The sequence below is a fragment of the Haliaeetus albicilla genome, chromosome 13 (genome assembly GCF_947461875.1).
Source record: "Haliaeetus albicilla chromosome 13, bHalAlb1.1, whole genome shotgun sequence".
Lineage (NCBI taxonomy): Eukaryota > Metazoa > Chordata > Aves > Accipitriformes > Accipitridae > Haliaeetus > Haliaeetus albicilla.
Window position 1 is genome coordinate 3,995,242 of NC_091495.1, and position 20,923 is coordinate 4,016,164.

Consider the following 20,923-nt stretch of genomic DNA (forward strand, 5'->3'; position numbering starts at 1 on the left):
ATAGCTTAGCCCCTAACAGGTATGGCTATAGGTGTTGGCACTTCTAAAGCTTCACTGGATTTCTGTTGGAGAGGAAAAGTTGGGGGGGGGGGGGGGGGGGAAGGTCCTGTTTTACATAAATGTCTTTCTACTTTGGCTCTCCAGAGTATAAATTATGGCATGAAATACTGATTTGTTGCAAGGCATGGTTCCGTAGCTTATTTGCTTAACTCCTGCCATATTTTAATGAAAATCCAATTTGATTTTGACAGGTTAGGGTTGTACTTTTAAAGGCAAAGTGGCAGATTTGTAGATAGTGATTCCTTGAAGAGTGATTATAGAGACAGTTGCTTATATAATTACTGCATTGTATGTATGTTGCCAATGTTACATGACATTAAAATCAGTCATTAATCCATATTCTTATTATCCCCAGTAGCTAAAAACACAGGCAATGAGAAAAGTAGACCAACCACCATGAGAAATAGAATGGGTCCTCGAAGGAGGTCCCGATTGCTGAAGAAAATGAGATACCATGTCTGATAAGAAGGTTGCGCGCATGTATTTCTGAGATTCTGGCATTCCACTTTGCAGATAATTTTCTTATCTAGAATAATTAGGGGTATTTGTTGCTTTGCTGTTTCCGTGTTTTAATGCTGAGCTGCTGCTGCTGTCGCAAAAGTACTGTTTTTCTCTTGGGTATACCCAATACTGGCCCCAGCTCTCAACTGTGCACTGGAGTGTTGCAGCTCATGCTTCTCTGAGCTAAAGCGGCTCTCTTACCAGATCAGGCAGAGCAGGAGGGGCTAAAAATAAAGCATAATAAAGGCTCTTGGAGGTCATGGGTGGTTGCCCTATGTAAAAAGAAGCAGGGATTCTTAAATTAGTTTTATTTTGCAAAACATAAGGCTGTGTAAGTCGAAGAGGGGTTGATCGAAATGCTTAGATTTGGGACAGAAATAATGAGTCTACTGAATCTGTAGTGGTTCTAAATGTGTATAGTCCTTTGCACGTAGAAGTGGCAAGGTTAAAACCATTGCATGCACTGCATGGCATCTCCAGAACTGGATCCTTCTTGACATGGGAAAGGCAGTGCAGACTTTGACATTAGAGCCCGATCTGAAGCTGACTACAGCCATATGAAAAGCTTCACCAGTCTTTGAATTGATGCTTTAATGAGGTTTTGAGTCATACGGCAGTGACCTGTGTGGACACAGCTGTGCAATGGTGACTGTATCTTTTTAAACATTATGAAATGTGTGGATTAAACACAGAATCTCCCACAAACACACACATGCTTACTCTGCCTATTTTCTAGTTCACTGTGTACAAGAGAAGAATTAAGTATTTAGTAATTTTCCTCTTCTGCAGGTGAGATTACGCTTTCTTTTAAATTACTCTTTTTTAATTAGTGGTTCGGGTGCCTGAAACAACACAGCAAGTTCAAAGGTTTATGTGCAAGGCTAAGCATTTGCTGTGCTGGAAAATGCTCGTTGCTTGGGCAGGTTATTGTTTGAAGAGAGGAAGTTTCAACCACTGTTAATTAGCTTTTGAACAATTTTTTTTTTGTTTCACAATAATTTCTCTGGTGTTTGCTCTGTGCTTAACCAGGTAAAGTAAACATTAAATCTCAATTAAGATTGCTGTACTCATCAAGCAGAAATTCTCAGTAGTATTCAATTCCTCCAGCCGTTGCTTTCGGGAAAGCAATGCTGTTGTTTTGCACGAGGTGGATGCATTCTATGCCTACAGACAGTGGGCAAGGGGCTTTTATCTAGTCCCTTGAATATGGTGAAATATGCTGCAACAGATGTGCTTGTGAATAAAATATTCTAGCGAATTAATTGCAGGCGGGCTCGGGTTGGGTGTGTTGTGTAATGTTAAGGTGTGTCTTTAACATATGGAGCGTGTTTTCTGGAAAGTACAGTACAGCCTAAGAAACCCTGCAGAGCCAGACTCAGCCTACTGCAGTCTTACAAGTAATAGATGGTACTTCGGTGTGTTTTGTACGAACCCCACGGAGAGTGGAAAACCTGAGTGCTTGGAAGGGATCCCTGTATCACAGGGGAATTAATTACCTTAAAAAAATAAATAAGGTGCAATAATGGAAAGGTAAGGTTTTTGTTACTTTAATGAGTGACGGAGGAGGATGAACCCCTCAGCATCCATCATAGAAGAAATGGGAATTGTTGCGATCCCACTTCTTGGAAGCAAAGGTTCCCAAATAGCAGGTGCTTGAGGCTGACAGTGCCCTCTCCTCTCGTCCTGGTGCCCAAGTGCCGGCTCTGGTTTGCCATCTGCACTTGCAGTGGGACCAAACCGCGTGGAAGCAGCAGGTGATTTCTTGGTGCTTCGCTGGAAACGCACCCAACGTGGTTGTGGCTGGGGCCGGTCAGAAAGTAACTGGGGTGGGACAGTGGCCGTGCATGTTTCTGCCTGCCCCCGTTGCTGGTGCAAAACCCGGTGCCACATTTCCCTGGGGAAGCTGTGCCTCTCCGAGCCCAGTGAAAATGTTTGCCTTCGTTAGCCAAGAAAGAGGGCTGCCTTGCCATTTGCATTATGGAGAAGAGCCCCAGCTCATTCATATGCAGGCAGCCGAGCCCAGAGGGTTTCAGGGGATGGGAGTTTTCAGCATCACACAAAGTCACACCGGGAAATGCCTGGCCCAAAACGGCATCTCTGCATTTCGTGCTGAAGCTCGACCAGGAATATGCGATGTGTGTCACAAAAAGAGTAATTAAATTCTGTTTTCAGATAAAAGAGAAATAGGCAGAAAGACACAGACTTGTTCACCTGGGTCCTCCATATGTTTTTGGAGCACAGTTTTTGCTGGGGAACCTTGAAGACGTAAGAATTATATAATTTTATCTGTTCAGTGAGCTGAATTATTCATTTTAAATGAAAATATTTATAATCATATGTCAGAAAATAAGTGTGATTTCTAGGCAACTATGCCTAATAAGAACCCTGTGGTGTGAAGTCTAGTCTATGGCTGCTAAATAGTTATCCATCTTAAAGCTGTGCTGGCCTATGTGTATTTTTAGGCATCCTATCAATATTTTATAAAGTGCTGCAGACAGTCGAGGGAGGAAATGTTCTTTTGCAGAGGAATCCAATTTCAGGTTCCCCATAAAATGATGTGGTTTATAGGGTTTGATATCAGATACAAAAACAAGGATGTTGTATAAAATGCATCTGATGTGATCACTGAAGAAACCCCGCTGTGTTGTGAATAATTTGTGATCCTTCAAAGAAAACTAGAAGGGCTCTAAGCAGACCGTGTAGTGATAAATATCAGTCTACATGTGTTCCTATATTGATGAAAAAAAGCTATTTCTTTCTTTTATTAACAACAAGGTCAGATCGGTAGTAAAGGAAAAGAAGACAAACGATCTTTATTGATACTTACGCTACATGTTTAATGGAGAATAAATTTTGCAAGTGCTCGCTATAATTGCATATGCCGTTGCGAGAAGTCTGCCATGTCCAAGTCAGCATCTGGGGATTATAATCACCTCTTGGAGGCTTCGCTCCGGCATTTCCAGAACTCCTGATTTGCGGCATTCTGCAGCGGTGGCATTTGCTGTATGTACATTTTTTGTGTCCGTGAGAACCGCCTAACGCTCAGTCTGCTGCTGTTAGATTGATGCAGGGGATAACAGCCTTCCCGAAGTACAAATTGACACGTACAGCTGAGGTTTAGCTATTAGCATATTCTTATAATGGCAGATTTAACTTTCGGAGCAGAATAACTGAAAACATCCTGCCTGCCGGCGCTCGCCGTGCCCCGTTAAGCTGAAGAAGCACCCGGTCACGGAGGAGGGATGGCAGGAGGTGCGGTGGAGCGATGCTGCTGTGCTTTCTGCTCAATAGCAGATGAGAACCACTGGCCGGGACCCCTGTTGTGGCTTTAGGAAGCAAAATTCTTGTTCCTCTCTGAATACCCATTTGGAGACTATCAGCCACCCCTGCCTTCATGGTGGCTTAGTGCCCACCTTTTCCTTGAGGTGTTTTCCACGTAAAGCCATCATGACGTTGTTCAATCAAAACTGAGCCGTGGGTGCGCAAGGTTTTAGGGGGAAGAAAGTGGTCATTCGCTCTCTGTCCTGCTGGTTTAATGGGAAGCTGTCACATAAAGCTGCAGGTGCGGAGCTATGCACACTAAGGCGACCGTTTCTCCTGGCAGAAATCCTTAACCAAAAAAGGATTTCAGACTGCAAGGAAGGCTTTCATTTCCTTTGTTTTTCCAGTGATAAAACCCATATGAATTAGGAAAATAGCAGCCATCTAATGGAAAACGTGTATTTCCCATTGCCATCCTGGGAAACAAGGATTTTGAGTTCTGTGTTGTTTTAAAAAGCTAGGACTGGGAGCATTTGGTCAATTTTGGGTGTTTACAGGTAAATGGCAGGATAGGAGAGGGCATGACAGCAGGCTTTTGCTTGGGTCTACAGCATTACAGCTACCTGGTATTGTGGCTAATAAAGAAAACAGGAGCCAAGCTTCAAGATTGCAGGAGAAGAAGGAATCATTCAGTGTCAGGGTGTCCCCCATATTATGGGGTGGGAGTTACAGATGGGTTTCCTAGATGTCTTTTCCCCAGTTGGTAAAGCCCCTGGGACTGTGTAGATGTCCATATTTCTGTCGCCTATCAAGAGAACTGTACTTTAAAATGTCAACCTCGTCCTCTCCTCATCTGGGTAGAGGAGAGAAAGAGCAGCTCTGTACATAACTGCTAATTTTTAGTATCAGTTACCACTTGTTTTATTTTTCTGAGTTTAAAAAAATTTAATAAAAAAGCCAAGGGTTGACAGGACAGCCTGTATGCTCTGAAAACAAAGCAGGTACTTCCAGATGGAGCATTAGCATGTATCAAGTGCGTTTTAGAAAATGGCTTTGCTCTATTACCTATAAAAATACTACAGGGAGTGGCTAGCCTACTCCACACATTGATAGATGAGGTTAAGAAGTATGACTTTCATGTGTTGAACAGGGCTCGTGGATTTTATTTCGAGACAAAAAAACCCAAAGATAAATGATTGCTTTGCTCAGAGAGCACTCACACGTAGTTCTTTTCTAGGATTTTCATCCCCCCAAATACCTAAGTGTAATTTGCATAAGTAGATATTTTATACCTACTTTAATTCAGACACTGCCAAAAAAGGCTGGAAAGAACAAAGGAGGGAGGCTGCAATGTTTTCATTATGCTGAAGCAAAATATTAAGACATGCTGAAATATGTGTATATTAAGTCAATAGGCTGCAGATACTGGGAAGGAAACGTTAAGGAACTGCCTCACTGCGTATCTGACAGAGTTTAGCGAGAAGCTTTGTCATTTTGGTAAGCAAATGCAGAGCATAGCCAGGTCCTCTGCGGCCTCATTTTATGTAGGGCACTCTCTTTGTACCACTATGGATCTTTCATTACCAAAGACTTTGCTGTGAAATCAAGCATTATGCACTCCTAGGACCCATCCTGTTCTGCTGAAGCAGTTTTAAAAGTATGCGATCAATTAATAAAATTAATTGGGGAATTAAAGAACAGTAGGTTGAAAAAAGTGCTTCTAGCTGGCTGAGTATACGACTTGAGCACCCCAGAGGATCTGGTCTGCGGAGGTAGTTTGTCCGTTTTGTCTGTGAGTTTTATGTTCGTGGATTGCTTTGCTAGACTGAACTAGCTTCCAGCCTAAACCCTCCCAAAGTCTGGGATACTTCGGCTCTGAGGTTTTGATTTGAGGCCTGAAGCTGCCCACTAATATCACAAGCATTGCACAATTGCATTTATTTTTAATCAATGTAGTCAGGAAAATTTCGTTTAGCTGAGCAGTGAAGTATTATTAAATGGACAAAATACATGCAAGGGTGATTCAGATATTTCTGCTTTATCTGCTGCTTGGGCTTTTGAGAATACTTGAACATTGCATTTTCACACCCCTCGTTTATGCTGAATGGTCATAAAATTTTATCTCGATCTGAGTTTTTCTTCCTTTGCTTCCAAATATTAATCTGATCTTAAATCACCGCTATTCAAAGCAGACCCCATTTGAATAATGTATTATGCACAATAATTCAGAAAATTTAATTGGTTGCTTTTAGAATATATTTGTATAACTTTGAATTCATGGAAAAGAGCAGTTTAAATATATAACTGAATGCATAGATATAAAGGGGTTTTCTGAACATGATTAAATATTAGTAACAAAACCTATTCTTCCGTTCCTAGTTATTGGAAGTACATCACTATAAGTAATTTACAAATTTTATTAGGATACGGTAAGCATCAGGCAGTTTATATTTTGGTTATGAACAGCATGCATGAGCTGAGCAGTAGGCTTGAGAGCTAAAATGCGACTGAAGCACGTTCCCACAAATAATTGCTATAGCAACATTGTCATAATGTCTGAGATCTGCCTCCCTTGGGTTCACACCTGAAGTTTTCTTTACCGTGAAACAAAATGCCTTCTCAAGTTGAAAACACTGTGTAACAGTGAGGGTATTGATGGCTTTGGCATTTTTTTTTTTTTTCCAAGTAATTAAATTTCAAATGTTGAGAAGCGTAATGGAACATTAGGGGAAATCGTTTGCTGTCATAGTGTCCATTTATCATGAAATTCAACATCGTGTGGCTCCTTCTATACAATTAATCCCTGCAAATTGGTGTGATCAGGTGAAGAAATTCTCTGTGGGCGGTCTCACCTAACTTGCGGAGTTTTTCCTTCTCTTTGTCTGAGTGCTTAGATGTTACATTAATGTTCTGTAAAAATCAATCAAAATAAGGTTTCAGAGTTGTTATTTCTCCTATTTCACATTGCTGCACATTGTGATGTAGGTTCTGTCTCTGCTTATTAGGAGCCTTTTGACTCAAAGCACTGAAATACAGCCTTGCATACACATCAGCTTTCTTGAGGGACCCTAATAATACAACTTGCATATATGTAATATTTTTATGGCCAGATTCTGGCTTCCAATTCCTGCTTTGTGCTGTTGGATAAAACTAGCAAGGGATGCCCCGAATGGCAAAGGGTGCATCACAGAGCAGCCAAGGAGTACTCGCCTGTTTGGTGTCGTAGTGTAAAACATTCGTATGTGTCTGAGGACTATTTTTTCTCCTTGAGAGCTGATCCAGGAGGAGAGGGGTTGAACAGTGCTTTGCAGGCAGCTCCTGCACTCCTGTCCCTTCCAAGCAGCTCAAAATCTGTTCCTCTGTGTTGAAGTTTATTATGGATATTAAAGTTCATGATACATGGGTAACGTTAAGTGAAGAGTATTACTCCGTTATCATTATGGTGAACAGAGAGCAACAGATGAAATAATTTCACCCAGGGTCCTAGAGTGATGCAGTCAGTGAAGTCTGAACGGTGACTGCAAAAGGTAGAGCACTGAGGGCAACAGAGGACTTCGATCATCCAAGCAGGCTAATTAGAAGTCTTTCAGCAGGGAGACAAAGGTGAGCAGAGGTTATAAAGAATGGATCTTAGAGTGATGTTAGAAAGAAGAGAGGGGTCCCACGCTCCAAAGGACAGACCTCAGGAGAACAGCAGTGGAGAAGGAGGTTGGGTCCCTTGTGGAAGACCAAAGAATACTAAAGACATGAGAAATCAATGATGGGCAATGTGTGAAGGTAGTTTTATAGCTTTGTTCAAATCTAAGAAATCTGGAGAATCTAGTGGTTACACATTTTTGTAAAGGCATTTAAAAAAAAGGAGGAAGGAAGAAAGGAAAAAACACCTCCCTGTACTAAGGTGCTGTGCTACGCTGCCAAAGGGAAAGAGACATTATTGAAGGTTCCTCAGATTCATAAAAGCTTAAGAGACTTGAACGTGACCCTTCGGAGGCTGTCCGACATGAGGAACTCAGGGCGTGCTGACAATGACAAACTGTCTGGATGCTTGATGTTGAACCAGCGGGAGAAGGACTGAAATAGTCTTATCTAATTCAGATTTTTTCATAGGTTGGTCTGCATTGTTTTGGTTGTGCAGTTGCTCTCCTGACAGCAGTACGTAGCTGTTAGAGGGAAGAGAGCTAAATCTGAGGAGTTGAGGTGTGGTGGAGAATGTTATGCAGTCAGATACATCGAGCGTGTCAGCGTGAGTGTAACGGTTTGCCCTCATAAAGGGTCTGACACATCATGTTGCTGCCGTTACACGAGTATAGATGAACCAGTGCAGTCTGACCGCTGCAACTCCTCCTATTGATGGACAGAGAAAAACCATGGGCTGGCTGGAGGTAGCTTACACTGCCCTCCAAAGCTGCACAGAAAACATCTGGTCTTTTTCCCCAGCATAAATTTATCCACCTGGGAGTTATACCAGTTTTAATTAACTTCATTTTTATCACAATAACATCCCCATATAGACAAGACTGGCAGACTCAGGCAGTTTAATTATAGCCTTTCCTGACATAGCATGCCTATTTAGGGAGCCAACTGAATGTCTTAGTTGCACCAACAAGAACTTTTTCTAGGCTCCCATCGGAGTTTGAGCCTGGGTCTTACGAAATCCTTTTTAGTTTTAAAGAGAAACCTTACACTATCTTTCTGTGTGCGCTCCAATCAACTGAAATTTCCTTGCTTTTGTGCTGTATTTCAACGAATAAAATTATAAGGTGTTATGAAAAGAAATTTAAAAAGATAATTTATAGACTCCTGCCAGAGAATGGAAAGGCCTCATCAAAACATAATGCCATACTGAATAACTGGGGTGTGCATGGATGGTTAATTTCTCACTTTGCATTCTATTTTAAATTCTGTGGCATACTCCTAGTAATTGCTTGTAATGTAATAATGAAGGTGAAGCATCAGACATTATGTGACTTAATCCAAAAAACCTAAGTTAAAATGATTACCTCACAACAGAAATGTCTTTGGAGTATGTCTCAGAAGCGTGCCATGTTGCAGTCAGAACAGCGATTAGTATGTAGCCTTAAGCACATTCAAGTTTAAGAGAACTCCCTATGGGTTTGGGCTTTCAGTTTTGAACGATATCACAGGAAATGATGGGCCAAATACACAGCTGAACTGTGAACATTTTGTTTCTCTGGAACTGTATAGCTTTACACCAGCTGACATTCAAATATGTTGTTATTAATCTGTACCAGCATGTTATTAAAGATGGCATCAGATTGTGCAGGCACAAGGCGTGTGAATTAAGGCTTCATGTCAGACTCGAGTTCTGGCATCCCCTAATTGTTGGGTGTTCGTTCCCTTTCACACTTAAAATTTTCCAAATCAAATGTTTTGCATGTGGCTTTCCCAGTTGCTTTAAAAACAAACAGCAGAAACGTATTCCACAACGCACTATCAAACTGACGCCCCGAAGCAAACAGCTGGCACGGCTGGAGCCTGTGGATCCACCTTGCAGATCTCTGAGGCTGAGATAACAACGATTAGTAGGAGTCTTAGACTCATGTCCTTTAAGATGATGGATCCTTGTGGACCAGAAAAGTTGAATTCTTTGCTAGAGTGATTAGCAGATAACTGCTGACAGTGGATGGAAAGCTGAAGTCTTGGTGCCTGTTCTGATGGCTACAAACCGGTAATTCTTCCTGCCAGTGGCTGGTCCAGCATCCTTTGTCCTTATCCCAAGCCTCCCCATTCCCGTTGTGCCTTTTAGCTGTCGATGTGCCGCTTTGCTGATTTACTGTAACTCTTTGTCCCCCCATCCTCTCTTCCCTTTGGGATGGTGTGTGTCCCCCCCCAGCCTTACAGTAAGCACAGTGTTTCATTTCTCTTCCCAAATCCTCCGGCAGCTTGTCGCAGTTACCTTTCACATGTTTTTGGCCCTTCATCTCAGTATCCCATCTTGTCATCGTTCTGAGCCTGATTTCCCTCTCCTTCCTACTCAAGTCTGGCCTACTCCTCTTCCCTGCCCAAATGCCACCAGCAGCAGTACGGACAGTGCAGGAGAAATTGTCTCCCAGGTCTCAGTTCCTCTCTTTGGTGCTGGAAAACCACTACCTGCCCTCTGAAGCAAGACCGTATTTTTAGGTCCCATACCCAAATGACCTCCTGTGTGAGCTGCAGTTTTTCATAGGCTGACAACCTACCCATGGGTAGATTTTCATACATGTGATAAAAAAGGGAGGTTCCAGCTTAACAACATGGTTATAAACGATGTCTGCCTGTAAAGAATGTCTCTGCCTGTGTTCCTTTCTTTTGTTTTTTCTTAACTTAGTCTGAGAAGTTATGGAACTGTTTCATTAAAAAGTCTGTGATTTGGTACACCCAGGCCTAAAGAAGTACCAGCGGGGTTGGAATGTATCTTTAAATAGCTAATTTGATAAAACTTAGAGCAATTGCAAACAAGATCTTCAAAATGGGAAACAACGAATCCTAAGTGTAGATATCATACTATTCTATGATGCACATTGAATTCACAGCACGAAAGTAGTGACAGAGAGAAAACTTTTCTTATCCAAATAACAGAGGTTTAGACTTTCTCTGCTTTTTGTTGAAAGTGATTACTTAAGAAGATTGAAGCCTGGAAACAATTAGTGGTATGTAGGTTCTTGAAGGTGAAATGATGCCATCTGAAGCATGTACCACTCCCAGAGCAATCACCTAGAGCATCTCCTAGTGTGCAGAGCATTGCTTTCCTGTAGCGTGTTTTTCACCTAAATTTTGAGTGCCCTTTGTTAGACAGTTATGAAATAAAGGCATCATTAACAAACCCAAATACCTCTGTAACAAATATACACTTTCAGAAACTATCTAATTAACTGTATCTGCAAAACAGTGGCTTTAATGAAACTCTTATTTTAATTGAAAGGCCATTAGGCATTGTCTCTTTCCAATGCACGTGTAGCTAAATCTTGTTAGTATTAACAAATTACGCTTGCAGAACGAAGCTCCGCAGGACATTTCTCTGCCCTGAAAAACTAATATGTTATTTCCTCAGCACTTTCCCCGGTCCTGCCAATGTTGCTCGAGTTTTTAAATTAAACATAACAATAAGGAAATGTTGCAAATTTCTAGTAGTGGAATTAACTGCTAAATATTTGAAAAGGCCGTATTTCAAGGACAGGTTTGTGTGAAGCCAGCTTCAATTTTACTTTCTCTGCTTTGGGTAAACCTGTGTAAGACCTCGATACTGGGTGATAAAATGTAACCAAGAAGCTAGTATCTGGGAGGGAACAAGGTGCACTCTTAGCCCTGTGAAAATTTTAAACTGCAGTGTTTATTATGAAAATCAAGGAAGGAAAGTGTTGGCAGTGGTACAGGTGCTCATTTTTCCTGGAGGAGAGGAAAACTAGGGTTGGGAGAGGGGTACCAGCAGATGCTTACCTGCTCTGACAGACTTAAATGAATTTGCCTTTAGTCAAAGACGTGCTCAAATGAACTTGAAGGGCTTAGTATGGATAGGTCAGTGTTAAATAGAAGACTCCATGTTTTCTTTTTGCTTCTTCTGTCTCTCATTTGTCTCTCTCTCGGGCAAGATGAGATGGCTGGTTTGCCTAAATGGCTAAAAAGCAGTCTGATAGTTTATGCAGTTTTCTACATTTCTTATAAAATTATTATTTTGTACTCTATGCTTTGGAAGAAGATAGGAAAGCTTTTTGCACCCTGAAAATAAGCTGAGTGAGAAGAGGGACTGCGTGTTAGTTGCAGGAAGGTATTCCTTGCGAAGGGTTTTTCTTGCCTTCCTCTCTTTTGAGACCAGTAATAAAATTCCCATGGATATCAGTGGCGCAAAATACTCGTGTGGCACAATGTAATAGTCATGTATACTCACTGTAAGTAAAACTGGCAGTACTGTAACTGTATAAAAAAGAGGGAACGGTGGTTCAACTTAAGTGCCTAACTTTGCTGTATAAGAGAGATTTTAGTAACTAAGTGGTTACAGTCTTTTCTCTAATTTTATTAAGTTTTGTGAAGAATGGGCTTCAACCGTGTGATTAAGTTGCAAAAAATAGTTTATGTTAGCAGCTCACTGGTCAATTAAAAACAATCTCACTTCTCCACCAAAAGCTCAAATAGTCATTTTTGAAGTCTTTAATAATGCTATGTCTGAGTTTTATGAGATGAATACAAACGCAGTGAGTCTCATATTCCAAAAATTCAACAATCTCTGTACATGTGATTGGTAATACAGAAATATAAATTAAAAGGTTTGCTATCGCTGTTGTAATGTTGCAGTTTAATAAGCACAGAGTCTCTGGGTTAAAAGAAAAAGAACCAGCAAAAGTGTCCACTGTGTTTTGTGAGTTCAGAATTAATGGAGACCAAAATGTTTACTTCAGCAAAAGAGACGGCTAAAAATAAAATGATATCAGAAAATACAAGCGTAATGCCCAGAAATGTTTCTCTCATACTTAGAAGCAAAATTATTTTCTTGCCTAGGAGAAAATAATAGGATTGCATTTCATCATTCACATTCCATTCCATATATTTTAGGCTTAGTGCAAATGTAAAAACAAGCCAAAAATCAAACTGCATTTTGTTTTTCTTGTTCTGTAATGAAGTATGGTGTGTATGAGAGAAGGATACTGATGTTCTGAAGAGAATCTCATAAAGAAAGCACAAGTGACTAATTTTAAGGAGTTGACAGTTTACCTGTCCCTTGTTCTCAAGCTATTTTAGTTAACTGGGGGAAATGAGGATGAAAGAGGTTAGCTGAAGAGAAGAACAGTTTCTGATCAGTATGACGACCCGTGACAGATGCATTTGTAATTGCAGAGTGAAAATAAGAAAAAAAAAGGTGGTTTCTGGAAACCGAAACGTTACACCACTGTGAATCTAAAAGTTAGATGAGAATGAATTGTCACATTACTACTTCTTTCTTCATCCAAGCCGTGACTGCTTTAACAAATGGCACGGTGTAAGTAATATACTAGGCATTATCCAACTGGGTGCCAGTGATTTGTTCGCTGGCACGTGGCATATCGATACCTGCTTTCGAGGATAAAGTTCAGGTCTGTGCCATGTCTCTTCACCTGGGTTTTTCCTCCCGCATGAGAAAGCATTGGGCTAGTTCTGCCTGCCACCTCCCGCAGATTGCTCGGGGGGCAGACCGAGCTGCAGGGTCAGCCGGCAGTTCCCAAAAGCAGGAATATGAGCTCCCATTTCCATCGGCCCCACTGCAGAAGGGAGGAATGGGGCAGGAGGGGGCAAAGGGAGCAGCGTAGACGTGGTACAGAGCTCATACGTTCATTATTGCCAGCCAGCCCCCCTTCCCTAATATCTCCAGCAGGAGGGATGGGAACAGTTTGGTCTTTTTACTGTACCTGTAGTTCTGCATCAATTGTGAGCAAGAGCGTGTCATGCTGTTTTCAGGAAAGAAGTCAAATGCTGGTCTATTCCTCTGGCACTGCAAAACAAATTTAGGTCTTTATCAATGCAAAAGCGTGCATGATGCTGACATGCCTCCTCGTGCAAAACATGTCATCGGGTTTTTATGACAGGAGTTGGCCTTGATGTGAAGGGTGTGAAAGATGCACAGTTCACCCTTCATTGTGGCCAGCACCGTTTTGAAGCATTAGTCCAACATTCATGGTAACATCAGTCGTTCCCTTTATAAATACCAAACCCTGTCCTGTAACTTAAGACTTGGATCAAGTAACGAAGTGATTACTCCACAAAATAAACCTTCCTCCTCCTGCTGAAAACTGAGAAATGGTAACTCGCATCCTCGATACTCTATCACTGTGTGGTTTCTGCTCGCTCTGCTTCTAAGAACCACAGCTAGTACAGGATCAGCTTGTTTCAAGAAGAGAAGTCCAAAATAGCCCCTGCTGTTACACAGTGAGTGTGGTGTTAATTAAAATAGGTCTTTAAATATGGAAGAGTGGCCAGTGAAAAATACATGGATGGTGATGTGTGCATTTGCATTACTTGCCCAGCAGGGAGAGAAAGAGGGAAGAAAAACAGTGGGTTAATTTTCTAGACAGCAGCTCCCGAAAAGTTTTACGAGGGGAGAATAAAAGTGACATGCATAAATAAAATGAATATGGAAATTGGTTTTGGTCTACATCTGTGAAACCAACATTATTCATGTGTTGCAGGAGGTAAGGGACATGACCTGATAGGAAAAGAATTGGATTATTCACTTATTTTTAATTAGTAATACTTCTATTTTTAAAGATTAATGCAGAGTGCTGCCTGGCTAACTGTCCAGGTAAAAAGTTGTAGCTTTGCCAGCATGTGGATTTTCTCAGCTCTGCTTCTGCTTTTTTCCAGATGAGATAAACGGCTCTAAAACTGTGACCAAAGCAATTAACTTCAAATTCGGAGCTTAAAGGAAAGCCATGCAGTTTTATTGACATTATTTTACTATAAATCCTTTTCTCAAATATATTTCCGCTCTTTGTGGTAATTTTGCCCATGAGAATTTAGATGTTTGGAAGGAGGAGGGGAGCTGGCGAAGTAATACAAAGGCTGCTCTGCATGGAAATAATACTGTGGGTTATAAGGTTGTTACATGGAAAGATAGACTTTCTGTACTTTACGTAGAGAGGTGGAGGCCAGAAGCGAGGTTATTGTGCTTTGCTGTGTGGGGCAGCTGTGTTCCCGTCACCGCCGAGATTCGGGGACAGAGCCTGGAGGTGGCCTGCAGGGCATCCGAGGCATTGCCTTGAACTTTTTACCTGCACCTCCGAGTTTAATTTCTACAACATTGGTTTCATTAACTGAAAGGCCTTATTGTGTTTGGTTATTATATCCCAGATGTTTCTTTTTTTTTTTTTTTTTTTTTTTTTTTCTGTGAGAGGAACTTGCTAATCAAGGCTTTTGCTTTCTCCCAGTGTCAGACACTGACTGATTCAAGAAATAACATGATGGTATTAATTAGATGAGAGCCAGTTTTGAGAGCGTTTCGATTTTCAGTTAGTGTATTTTCACATTACAGGGCAATAATATGTCAGCAGTTAATAAAAGATGTAATAAATATTGTGTATATGCTTGAAATATTAGCATTTTAATATCCATGTCCAGAAATAACATTTTTCAGTAGCACGACGCCGAGGAAATACTTTTCTTATGTGGGTGGACGAGCAGTAATTGATGCACATGTACTTGTTTGACCTATAGCAGGTTAAATACAACTTTAGAGGCAGTTGCCTGAACAGCGTGTCATCTAGAGCTGATATTACTGCTAGATCACTATAGCATCTTTCTCAGCAAACTGCTTCATGCAATGGGAGGTTATTAACACCAGGGAGAAGCTAGCTGAAGAGTACGACTGATTAATTAATTAATTAATTAATTAATATTGAAGTTTCTTTCTACAACTGTCTCAACAACCAGTCATAGAGATCTGCTTCATACACAGAAAATTAAATTTAAATGCTGGCTAGAAAATTGTGTGGTTAATCCCATCCCAAAAAATGAAATTTGATTTTTTCTACATGAATTCTCTTGTGATTTTTCATACCCTGTTGGTTTCTACCAACATTCCCATTGGTTTAGGTTACTTTATTTCTCCCTTTAAGAGAAAAACGGGGGAAAAAAAGGAATATACGCAAGGGGTTGGTTTTAGGAAAGCCCCTCACTGCCTCAGAAGTTAGTGTGTCCAGTGCAAAAGTACAAAATGACTGCTCTAAGCTCCCTGCTGTAACCATTGCACAAACTGCATTTTTAAGGGAAGGTTTGCCACAGCTAATGAAGAAGATAGTAGTGTATATCTGTTGTTTTTTCAAAACCTTTGTTTATACCATGGCTCTAGCTATATGTACCCCTCTGCTAAGGTGAAGAGACCTCTGTGTTTAAATATCCATTGGAGCTGATTCTCTCTCAACTAAATGGCAAGTATTTGAATAAGCTTCTTCTCGGGAGGAAAAATGAAGTAGTGTAAGCAGAGACAATAACCGAGCATTTCAGAAGAGGGGAAAAGGAGAATTAGAGGTTTCATTTCCTAGTCCTACCTCTGAAAGTATGTTTTCAGACAGTCATTTGTAACAGTCATTAAATTCTTACCCATTGATCTTCACATAATCAGGTCTGTTGATATCGACTCCCTTGTATCTTGGCCATCCCCTTTTATCGCCTCATCCCCTTTGCTCCTGCGACCTCACCATTAATTTCTCCCTTTCTTTCTTACTTCCTCTCCCAACACAACCGCGCTCCCTCCTCCTGTGCCTTGGCACTCGGGCTGTTGGTGCTGTCTGCCTCTTCCCCTGCCGCTCCGGCTGTCCTCACCTCTACGCTCGCCGCTCGGCGTTTTAAATATCCCGACTTTCCTCGGCGGGGCTTGCAGCCTCGGCAGCGCTCTCCAGGCACCATCTGTTCCCAGCATCGCCTTGGCCAGTCGCAGGCTCCTGCCTGGCTTTTCTCTGCCTCCTTTCTTCCCGACCTTCCTTCTTGCCCTCTTGGAGCATCATTTTGGAAGATTTGCTAGATCAGAGCCTGCGTAACCGCTAGCGCTTACCAGTAGCAACCGCACTTGACCCTTCTCATCCTGTGCTCCCTCCTCTCCTCTCACACTCATTTGTTGCATCTGGTCCGAAATCAAACTGTAAGCTCCTCAGAGCAGAGCTTTTTCCTTCCAGCTGCCTTTAACACCAAGCACTACAGTGCCTGGCTGGTATCATTAAGTGCCAAAGCTGTACAAATCAATAAGAATAGTTTTGATTACACAGTTGAAGTTCTCATCTAAAATAATTTAAACATTAGTCACAAGCAGTTATGCTGTTTATAATTCATACAATAATTTAGGACTGCTAGTTTTTAACTGTTGTGTAATTTGGATTTACTTGCAGTTCTCATGGGATAAAGTATATTATTGAACAAGAAAGGAATAAACTATACTCAGACTAGCTGTAGGGTGCTGTGATTTAACGGAGAGCTGGTGGAATACTACAAGAGAAAATATGCAGGAACCATTATACTGTTAATGAATGCACAATTCAGATTGGTGATTTAATTTTTAGATCATATTCCTCTGGTACCCTCAGGTATAAGAGGCTTCATACATAAAAACTGAGTAAGATGGTATGTATTTATGCCTAGTCATGCAAAACCTGAATAATAATTACAAAAAAAAATTACTTTCCCGTATTGTTTGTTCATTTGCAATTATTTTTTTTAATGACATAGCATTCCAGGAGCACTATTAGAAGGGCACAACCATAATTGCTGGTACCAGTTTTGAACCCACGGTAGTAGCCTTTGAGGCAGCTTGATATTTATCCATAGCTACAGACTGTCACTGTATTTAAGCCATGACTACAGCGACATTTTTTGATCTGGCCAGGAGCTTTCTTGCAAAAGTCACCATTTCCTTCCTCAGGCAAGGTGGCAGATTGGTGATATTTTAAACTCTCTTGGCTGAGGAACAAATCCCAAAGTCCTTATTTTTGCAAGCAGACCCGACTGATGCGCAAGACCTATTCTTGCAGGGGCCACACCCATGAATAATTGTCAGAAACGACATTATGCAGTGAATTCTAGCTTTACAAAATGTGATTTTTTTTTTGTCCATTTTTTTATATTGGCACATTAATTGCAAGCTTTTTCTACCATCCTTTTTCTGAAATGTGAACAGATGTCCAACTTTTTAAGAAGCCACATATTACAATGGACTACATTTTAAATCATACAACTACATCTGCAGAACGAATCTGAAAAGCTCTGAAAATACGCGAAGAAAAGAAGATGCAATCAAAAGAAATTCTGCCTGGCCTTCCAGGTTGTACACCTGCTATTTTAATATATTTTTTTAATCTCTTACAACTAAAGTATCGCTTCTTAAATGAATTTGAACAACTCGCCCAAGAGACGTTCTAATCCGATCGTGTATTATGATGATACCAGTTGGATGTTATCCTATTAGGCACTCACTGTAAATAAGGGATTTTCCACTGACTTTTAAATCCTTGATTAATGAGAATGCTCAAAGCAGTGTCCTGTAAATTAGCCATAGTGCTAGCAACAATTGCAATTCACTTAGGAGAACTGATGTGTTTCAAATCTTCCCATCCAAATTAAAAAGCATGAGGAAAAGATAACGTGCAGTAAGTAAAACATATTACTCTGCCTCGCGTTATTTATCTGTACCCCACGGCTGTCTGAGACCCTTAGGTCTAAATCCTGCTCTCTGTTCAGGTAAATTCCTGTCAGTCAGAGCTCTTCTGGAGAAAGGACTCTGGTAGGTGGCCCATAGTATTTCCTTAATTTATGTATTCTTTGTATTCTCTAGCGTTTTAGCTAATTCTTAATCCTATTTTAAATTGTGTTAAGTAGTCCAATGGCTTTCATTTGTAGCTCGGTCACTGCCATCTCACTTGCCTTTCACAGCTCCTTTGCCTTTTTTCTGATAAAAATATGTATGAGTAGCGGGAAAGAGGTATTTGAGTTTGGAGAAAGGGGAGAATAGGGGGAGGTTGTGACACATCTGTTAATTGATACTTAAACTGGAATTCTTCCTGACATATTTTTCTGAAGAAAACATTTTTCACATCATCTTACCACTTCCCTTCTTATTCAAATACTGATAGTTGATTTATTGCTTGCAACAAAATTAGTTTTGTATCTAGTATTGACTTTGAAACATACATTATTTCCTTTAATACTCTGAGACATTAATGAGGTCTTTCTTGACATGCTATATTCACATTTATTTAAAGTACTATTCATTTCTGTACCCATAATATACATGCACTTTTATCAGTCAAAAACATCCCTTTGTTCTTGTAGAAGTGCGAATACTCTTTCCGTAGACTGAAATTAGTGTCACTTTATAAAGACAGTTTTGACGCTCCCTCTTACAGGTAACTGAGCACAGTATCTCTCATACATTAAAATACTTAAAGTGTATGATTTTTCCACAGTTATTTTCTGGTAATTTTAAATGCACTGCGAACTGTACAAAAAGTAGAGTTGCTTAAAGTGAACTCTGGCCATGCTATCCTATATCAAGAATAATCAGAGACACTGCAATAATTCTATAAATCTATCTGATCATTTCACCTCAGTTTGCTCAAGTTACAAGGGTTACTCATCCATGCGGGTACCAAAGCACCCTTAAAAAAAATTCCAGTTAGACCAGTATATCTCACAGGCCATCATTTCTTGCTATGACTATTACGTATGCCTGTGATCCTCTCTGTTTAACGGTGTTTGTGTACAGTTCCCCAGTGATCAATTGGTAAATGTTCAGAATTCTGGCTGCAGGTCATAAAAGTATAGTCTTCTCCAGTGTTATGGGCAGAAGGAAAAATATGACATTGTGGTTTCACTGACCAATTTGAAACTGTTTCAGAGATGCACGATACCTTTTTTTTGTACTTATTAGTACTTTTTTATACTTATTCGTTGTGTTTTTTACAGTACAGAGTTAACTTATTAAGTGCAGTCTTTATTGGTTCTTCCTGGTTGTTTATTTTTTCTTTGTACTTTGGGAAAAACATAGGTGCTTTTCCACAAAGAGACTAAGATATTGATTTTCAAGCTTAAATGGTTGTATTCTGGGGAAAAGAAGTGGACATTAGCAATTCAAGATGACGTTTGCAGCTGGCTTTTGTTATAACTCTGTTTTTCTACATGGCAGAAAGAATGGACAGCTAGGATACTTTTTTTTGGTCTTTTTAACTCTCATTGCAAATCTGCCAGCTAATTTTGGCAACATTACAGATTTATAGAGTGGTTTCCCCCAGCTATAAATTTTCTCAGGTATGAGGAAAGATCATTTTTGTGATTATGGCATCAAACTGTGACATAACATAGCTGTTGTCTATAGCCTTTTTGATTACCTTCAGCAAGTTACTTCATTCTCTTATGCCTCAGTCTTCTACCTGTAAAATATAATATTATTATAATAGGCTTTTCTTTGTTATGCCTCACATAGTAATGAATGTATTCCTGTATCACTTTCCTACTTCACAGAAGTGCTGAAAGCCTATGTTCATTAATATTCTTGAAGCATGACGAAGAAAAGCCTATTACTGTAATATGCTTTGCTTTAAAACTTCAGTTAGAATAATAATGATAAACAACGTTGGTTAGGCTTTGGCCCGACTGCACAGAAATAAAACTTTTACATGTTCCGACTTAAACTGATGAAGGAAAACTTTGATGTATTTTATGTCCCTCCTCTGTACTCGTGCAGAAAAAAAATATAAAGTTTCACATTCACTGAAATGGGTTGTCTCTCCTCGTTGGAATCTGTATCATACAGCCATCCAAGAATGGCTCTTTGCCTGCTGTATCCTTAGCCTCTTGTTTCAATATGATGTAGTCTTTTTATTCTCTCCGTGTATTTCCTTCAGTGAGGTGAACAGAAGCTTGAAATGGACAGTTATGAAACGTCTTGCCCATAGGAAAAGCTTCTTCCTAACCTTATTAGTAATTGTTTGAGAAATGACCAGGAGCATGACAGTTTATATTTCCCTGCTATTATTTCCCCTAATAACTGTGGATGTTCTTATTACATTTCTAAATGACTGTTCTCAGAGGTGGCTTGAACAGAAGGTATTTCATTTTATCAGGTTCAGATTGATTGCCTCAGTGTTTCATTGAATATCTCCTTGTTCGTGTACTGCGGTAGATACGATATAGAAGATAGATAAGAAGCAGTAGATAGGAATCCCTGGTTTCTTTTCTTTATAGCATGTTGTATCGTACATCCCCTGGTTTGCCTCCTTCATCTTGATTTATTTGATTTCTTTATACAAAGAACTGTCCAAGCTCATTTTGGACAGACGTTCCTAGAACCCCTTGGACCTAAAGACAGCACTTGGGCAATACTTCACTTATTTAAGAAAATAAGAGGTTTTCACTTATTTAAGAAAATAGGATGATACTTTCTAACAGTGCATATATCTATTATTGTTTTCTTTCCTTGACTTTCTTTTCATTAAATAGTTTTCAACTCAATGAGAGTCATGTTTGCTTCTTTTCCTTTTTTTTTTGGCTCTACATCTGAGAAAGCAAGCGCAATTAATGGAGAAAACATCACTACGTTTCTGGTAGTTTTAACAGCTGCAGGCAGTTCAATATTTTGACTTGGTTTTTTAAT

At 40.2% G+C, this 20,923-nt stretch overlaps 1 protein-coding gene across 31 annotated transcripts in view; it reads left to right on the forward strand.

Moving 5' to 3' along the window:
• Positions 1-20,923, forward strand: part of NRXN1 (neurexin 1) — a 715,706-nt gene that overhangs the window by 674,079 nt on the left and 20,704 nt on the right. The gene's annotated exons all lie outside the window — the stretch shown is intronic.